This window comes from Sycon ciliatum, chromosome 6 (genome assembly GCF_964019385.1).
Source record: "Sycon ciliatum chromosome 6, ocSycCili1.1, whole genome shotgun sequence".
Lineage (NCBI taxonomy): Eukaryota > Metazoa > Porifera > Calcarea > Leucosolenida > Sycettidae > Sycon > Sycon ciliatum.
Window position 1 is genome coordinate 28,594,657 of NC_088648.1, and position 6,843 is coordinate 28,601,499.

Genomic DNA, 6,843 nt, shown 5'->3' on the forward strand with positions numbered 1-6,843 from the left:
TCTACGTGTCACAGGGCACAGCTAGCATGCAGCATTCGCTTGTGCATGCATCGTCACCATGGGTGATCTCATCTGTAATGGCATTTTGTATGTATTATGCGTAGTTCTATCGATTTCAGAGCAAAACGTGAGGAGTTTTGCACCAAAGGACACGGTTTCACATCCTCGTGCGGATTGCCGAAAACACGAGCACTGCTAGTGCTAGCAAGTGGTGCTGCCTGCAGTGCTGGGCGGTGCCAGCTGACACCTCGTCATGAGTTAGTCGCACCAAATAATTATTGTACTTCAGGCTTCAGCAGAGGTCGCAGAAGCCAGGCATATGCACACGCTACAGCGGCAAGGGCTAGGGCGACGCTTGACATGCACCTAAAATTGCCTTCCCCCGATAATGCTGAGGTTCTTTTGGGAATAGAGTGGACATTCCTCTCTGGTCGATGTCCCGAGTTTAGGACCTCGTAATCAAGACGAATGTCCTTTCCACCTGAGTCGTAGGCTAGGCTAAGCAGAGTAGCGTGTGCTTGTTATTCAGCCAAACAGTTGAAACACGGAGATCTCGCTCAAATTATCCTTCCAAGGTACTGCGGCCATTCATTCCACCCACCTGTTTTGTGGACAGAGCTAGACAGACAGAGAGAGGTAGAGACAGGGAGAGGATTTCCAACATCTGGATTTACTGATTGTTTCCAGAGGAGCTGAGGAGTGTACCAGCTGGACGCCAGGCAGGGAGGGCTACCGCTGGCATAGAGACCAGGAAAGGAGGTAAGGAAGAGTATGTTGCATTGACTATCACACGCGTCAAGAAAATTCACGATGTTGCATTGTTATCCACTTTGTCATTGCAAGACTCGTTCGGTTATTCCCGCGCTAATCTAGTACCCAGTTTTCCCTCGTGAATGAGTGAGCTACGAGAATTACTGGGCCTTTTCTGAACTAAACGAGCGAAGAAGGAGCGCAGGCATATGATATGGATATGTACATGTATGGCCACCACGAAGAGTGGGCTAAACTAATTAATGAGTTCCCACATAATTATTATGGTCTCCGTTTGGATCAGCCTGAACGATGTGTGTGTTGGGGGGGGGGGGCATATTTACTTGGGAATAATGGCATGTGCTGTGTTAGAGTGTCAGTTTATCTGTGTGTTTGTGCGCGTGTGTGTGTGTGTGTATTTGTGTGTGTGTGCGCGCGTGCGTGCGTGTGTGTGTGTGTGTGCGTGTGTGGTGTTTCCATGGAAATGTACAGTGCTGGTCAAAGAAATCCAACCTCATGAATAAAGTTGCGCCGTGTTTTAGTGCACAGACCAGTGTGTGTAATGCACAGACTAGTGTGTGTAGTGCACAGACTAGTGTGTGTAATACATAGACTAGTGTGTGTACAGACTAGTGTGTGTAGTGCACAGACTAGTGTGTGTAGTGCTAGGCTGCATAGCGCCTGGCGCTATATTTTATTCACGAGGCTGGATTTCTTTGGCGAGTACTGCACAATCTAGTGTGTTAACTATTATCAGTGTCTGCTCTCGGATTGTAGGACAGCCGGGCACACGTGTACCTGGCGCAACCATTTGAACCCGGTCGGAGCCGGGTACACATGTATTCGATGCGCGTCTCTGCATGATATGTCACACATACAAGCCATGTAGTCAGTCCTTTCAAAGTTCGAACGTGTAAAGTACCAACCGGGTCACAGGTGACCCGGTACTATATTTTCAACCGGGTCCAAGCGCCGCCCAACCGGGTCGATTACCCGGCTCACCCGGCTCTGGAGAAGACTTTGAATATAGCTTTCATGGCTGAGGTGGCAATGTCTGTTGGCTCTGGGTTCCTAGTACTCAGTTGCCGGGACTCGTTGGTACAGTAACTAAATTTATACAATGAGACAGTTTGTACACTGGCATTTATGCACTAGTGCACTAAGATGCATTACGCACAAATTTGGAATCGCCTATTGATCTGGCATGGAAAAGTGGAAGAAGGGCTGAGGCTTCCTGCAGCTTCATCTCTGAAAGGAATTTGAGTGGACACACTCATTCTCATAGCGCTGCACATCGCATCCGAACCAGTTCCGTTATTTTTACGTTTCGGCACTCGGCCATCGTCAGGTAATAACAATGAATACCGGTACCGTGGATGCCACACAAGAGCAGTATATATACGCAGAGATTGCAGCACCAAAAAAACATGCGAATTATGTCACCTAGTATGCAGAAGGGGGGGGGCAGAGAGAGAGAGAAGGTGACATATCTCGCATCTCGTTACGCTACACTACTCGTTACGCTACACTGTGCGTAACGCCATGGCACGCGCCCTCACTTCTCAGAGCACAATGCAATGGCGCGCTACTTTCTGCTGCTTCTTCTCCGTGATGTGCTGGTTGCACCTTCTTTCTCTCTCTCTCTCTCTCTCGAAGATATATCAGATTGCCTGTTCAGTCTGCAGGTTGTGTGCGCATTCTGGGATGACGAGAACTATTTCGTGGCGCGAAACCAGGCATGGTAAATCTATATGCCTGACCTTCTGTGAGACTTCTGGGAACACACTCAAGTACGTGTGGTGCAAAATCCACATGTGGGATTCATACAATCTGTGGATTTCGCTGAAAACCTGAAGAGTCGTGAAGACTACAGGTAACTATTGTGGGGCGCAATCTGTGAATCTGTGGATTTCATTGAAAAACATGAAAAAAATCGACGGGTTCGCGTACCGGGCAGGTCAAGAACAAGGAGTCGTACAACTCCCTGGTCAAGAACCACCTTTCCGCTTCCGTGGGACGCCACCACCCCATGATCACGCATCAGATGCGACTCCTAAACGGTGGGGGAGGATAGATCAGATCCACCAACCAGAGGCCAAAGGCCTCAATCCCATTTGCCACATCCATGTTTTACTCATGCCAGGCCACGAGTTCCCAATTAACTGTGGGTCGCAGTACGGTTGGAAGAAATCCTTCCGCTTCCAAGCAAGACTTGAACCTGGTACCTCTCGTTTCTCAATCACGGTCCATTGAAAAACATGAAGAGCACAGTATATCCATGTGGGACACAATATTCAAATCATATACGGTCTATCTGGAAAATCCTAGGTTGCACAACCCTGCACGGTTCTGTTAGGAACCGTCAGATTGCGCTGCCCAATCTCCAAATTCCCAGTATTCGCAGGCAAACTGGGAATTTGGAGATTGGGCAGCACAATCTGGAGATTGCAGAAATTCCCAGATCCGGCGAAACATAAACATGTTTTACGGTGATTGTGGTGCTGTGTGTGTGTGTGTGTATATGTATAATTATGTATGTGTGTGTGTGTGCGTGTGTATGTATGTTTGTGTGTTTGTGTGTGTGTGTGTGTATGTGTGTGGTGTGTGTATGTGGGTGTCTGTGTATATTAGGTGTGTATCTGCGTGTATCTGTGTGTTGACATTTGTATGTGGTCGAGTTGGGGGAAGGGGGGGGGGGGGGCATATCATGGCTGGGTAACACTTTTAACCAGGATGGCTATGCATGTGTGGGCAGGGGGAGTTCAGCAAGGAGGCTGAAATTGATACTTCTTACAGCGGCACTAGTGCATTTTTGAAGAGTTAGGCTGTGTTTACATGAGAAATTTCAACCCGGGTCGAGTTCAGCCCGGGTCGAAAGTCTGTACGATAGAGAAAAGAGGTGAGCGTTTACATGAAGACAGTTGACCCGGGTCAAATACTGATATGCCGCCAAAAGTCCACTTCTACAGTCCTGTATGGTCACGTGAATCCGTTCGCGCGAAATTTGTATCTGCAGTGCTGTTCAAACCTGGCGCGAGATACGCACAGAAGTACGTTTGTACGATTTTCTTGACCCGGGTTGAAATCAACCCGGGGCGAAATTTCAACCCGGGTCAAGCGCAATGTGTCATGTAAACGCCCATTCATTTTGTGCACATGGCGGGTTGAAACCTGACCCGGGTTGAAACACTTCATGTAAACACAGCCATACAGTCATCGCAGGCTGAGCTCATTGAGGAAGACAAGAAATGATTTCTCGAAACATTTTCCGTAGCATTGAGTGTGTTCTTCATCGTCTTTTCTTTTCCTGGCTTTCCCAGTCGGTTTCGAGTATCATCAGTGTCCCTGACCATTCATTTCCGTGCATCTTGTTTTTCTGGAGCATTTTGCTGATGTGCTTTGCCATGGCAACTATACACGCTTTTGGAATTTTTTCTCTAATTTTTCTCGGTTGGGTCCGCCGGTTCGAGGCTTTTTTCAGACTACCTCGACGTGGTCGAAATAAATTTCGGAGAAAAAATATTGAAATCGAAAAATAGAAGCAAATTTATCTGATGGTCCCAAGTTGGTTCTGCATCGTGCCCTTTTCCCGCAATCCGTGCATATCTCAAAATTTGATATGAAACATTCTTTTCTCAGTCCTTGCAGTTAGACTTAACTCGTAGTCCGGGTAACATCTGGCTACGGCCAACTACCATTCAATTGATGTGCTAATGTCATTGCCTCTCTGTACGCGAGCATATGTGGAGCAAGCAGAAGACAAGCCCGTTCCTATTACAAGCCACTCTGAAATAATTCTCCTACTATAATCTATGTGTGTGCGCAGGTTGGTTTGGCAACAGTGCTGGGATCAATGCAAGTTGTGTTGTGAATTTCAGCAAAAGAAGACAAGCCAGTAGGTACCATAAACAATCCTGCATAAGTGTATTGTTCATTCCGCTTGTGTTTGTGTGTGTGTGTGTGTTTGTGTGTGTGTGTGTGTGTGTGTGTGTGTGTGTGTGTGTGTGTGTGTGTGTGTGTGTGTGTGTGTGTGAGCTAGTTCGGATGGTGGGTACACTTATGCCAGGTAGTGTTGGGTCTGTTGCCAACGGGCTTGGCTGCTTGAAGGTGTATTGTTGTACCAACCACCTTTGTTGGTTTCAGGGTTCATATACTTTCTATTCGAAGTGTACATACCTGTTGACCATGGACTGCTTCTGGCTAGATTAACTCTTGTGTAATCATGGTGCTAGTGAAGCTGTTATCAGATCCACTCTGATTTAGCCACCCACACTAGTAGCAAGTATTACCTTCACTGGGGGCAGGGGTAACTGCAGTTGGATCCCCGGACGGATACCCTGATGCCGTCAATACTTTTTCTGCACCTTGTCCTCACCCACTTACTGGGGTGTGGTGAGCCCATAAGTGGGATCAATTCAAGTCGACCCTAGTTTGAGGATTTCAGGGGGTGTCGGCCGTTGGGCGGTTCAATGGCCAATTGAGTCATCTTTCCAAGATTCCTTTTGAGTCTCTCTCCCCTCTCCCGGGGAGACCCACGTGACCAGTTATGGCAGTGAGCAAGTACAAGTGTGTGTGTGTATGTGTTTGTGTGTGTGTGTGTGTGTGTGTGTGTGTGTGTGTTTGTGTGTGTGTGTGTGTGTGTGTGTGTGTGTGGAGAGGGAGGGGGGATTGTTCATTGGCGTGAGCTCCTGTGTATTTGTGCATGTGTGTGTGGGGGGGGGGGGGTGCCGGTGAGGGTGAGGAGTGTGTGTGTGTGGGGGGGGGGGGGGGTGAGGTGTGCGCGGCTAAGGGTGAGGTCAGGGTGAGCCTTGTATTTGGGTGTGTATGTCTCAGCAAGTGTAGCGTGTGCATACGTAACTGTCCTGGCCGTTTTATCCCGACGTACTCCGAGTGGTGTAGACCAAATGTGCACTGGTGGGCGATTCACAACGCTTCGCCAGTTGTGTTGATTAGACAGTTATCTGGCGCAAGTCTTGATCTGTCTCATTCAGATTTTCTTCGCTATCGTTGCTCTGTAAGTGCACATCCAGTGCATTTGCAGATTTCCGTGCTTCTCTTGCGACGGGTGCATACATGACATAATTATGGTACATGGTAAGTGGGTAACCCCTCTGTGTTACCTCTTATTTAGCCACCCACACTAGTAGCAAGCATTACCTTCACTGGGGGCAGGGGTAATAACAGTTGTTTCCTGGGACCGCTACTAGGCCTCCGCGGAATGTGCCGGCATAATTTCGGGAATTATCGGTGTGATTTTTAAAACGGGAATTATTGGCAATTTTTGTGGAATAATCGGTAAAATTTGATAAATGCCCCCTTTTTGAATTTTTTTCCATTTATAACACCCTGATTTGTACCAAAAAGCTTCCAGCCGAGTTTCACGCGAATCGTGTTTTTTTGCCCGTACAAGTGGCAAAAACCCCGTATGCGGTACGGTATCTGCAAAACAAGGGAAGAAAAAAAGCATTATTGTGAGATATAATGGTGGAATTACGGGAATAATCGGTCCAAATTTTGAGCAATGCTCAAAGGAATTATCGGTAAAAATACGAGCATATTCCGCGGAGGCCTACCCGCTACCCTCCAGATGCCGACAATCTTTTTTCTGCACCTTGTCTTCACCCACTCACTGAGGTGTGGCAAGCCCATAAGTGAGATCATTTTCAAGTCCACCCGGAGTTTGGGGATTCCAGGGGTTGTCAGGCGTTGCGCGATTCAAGAGGCAGTTGAGTGGCCGTTCTAAGATTCCTTTGGAGTCTTCCTCTCCTCTCCCGGAAAGACTCACGCGAACAATTTTGGCAGTGAGCAAGTTCAGAACAGCGTGTGGGTGATTAAATGTATGTGTATGTCAAACTCGGAAGGATTTGCTATCTGATGACCGGCTAAAACCGTGAAACTCAGAGTTACAACAGAAATGCTTATGTTTTCTCTCAAGAGTGTGTATGTCTGTGTCTGTGCATGTTCACAGGGTGCCGTACGTCTGTCGCACTTCTGGGAAGAAAACTGCTATTGCATAGGGTAAAATATGAAGTCGTGGTGTCTTGTCATATTGGCCTTCAGCGCAGCAGTAATGTCCGTGACTGCACAGCAACA

At 47.7% G+C, this 6,843-nt stretch overlaps 1 long non-coding RNA gene across 1 annotated transcript; it reads left to right on the top strand.

Moving 5' to 3' along the window:
• The first annotated feature begins 312 nt into the window (after positions 1–312).
• On the top strand, positions 313–6,843 carry LOC135818936 (uncharacterized). Its single transcript, XR_010553828.1, has 3 exons — positions 313–759; positions 4,577–4,645; positions 6,719–6,843. It is a non-coding gene; the product is annotated as an uncharacterized LOC135818936 (long non-coding RNA).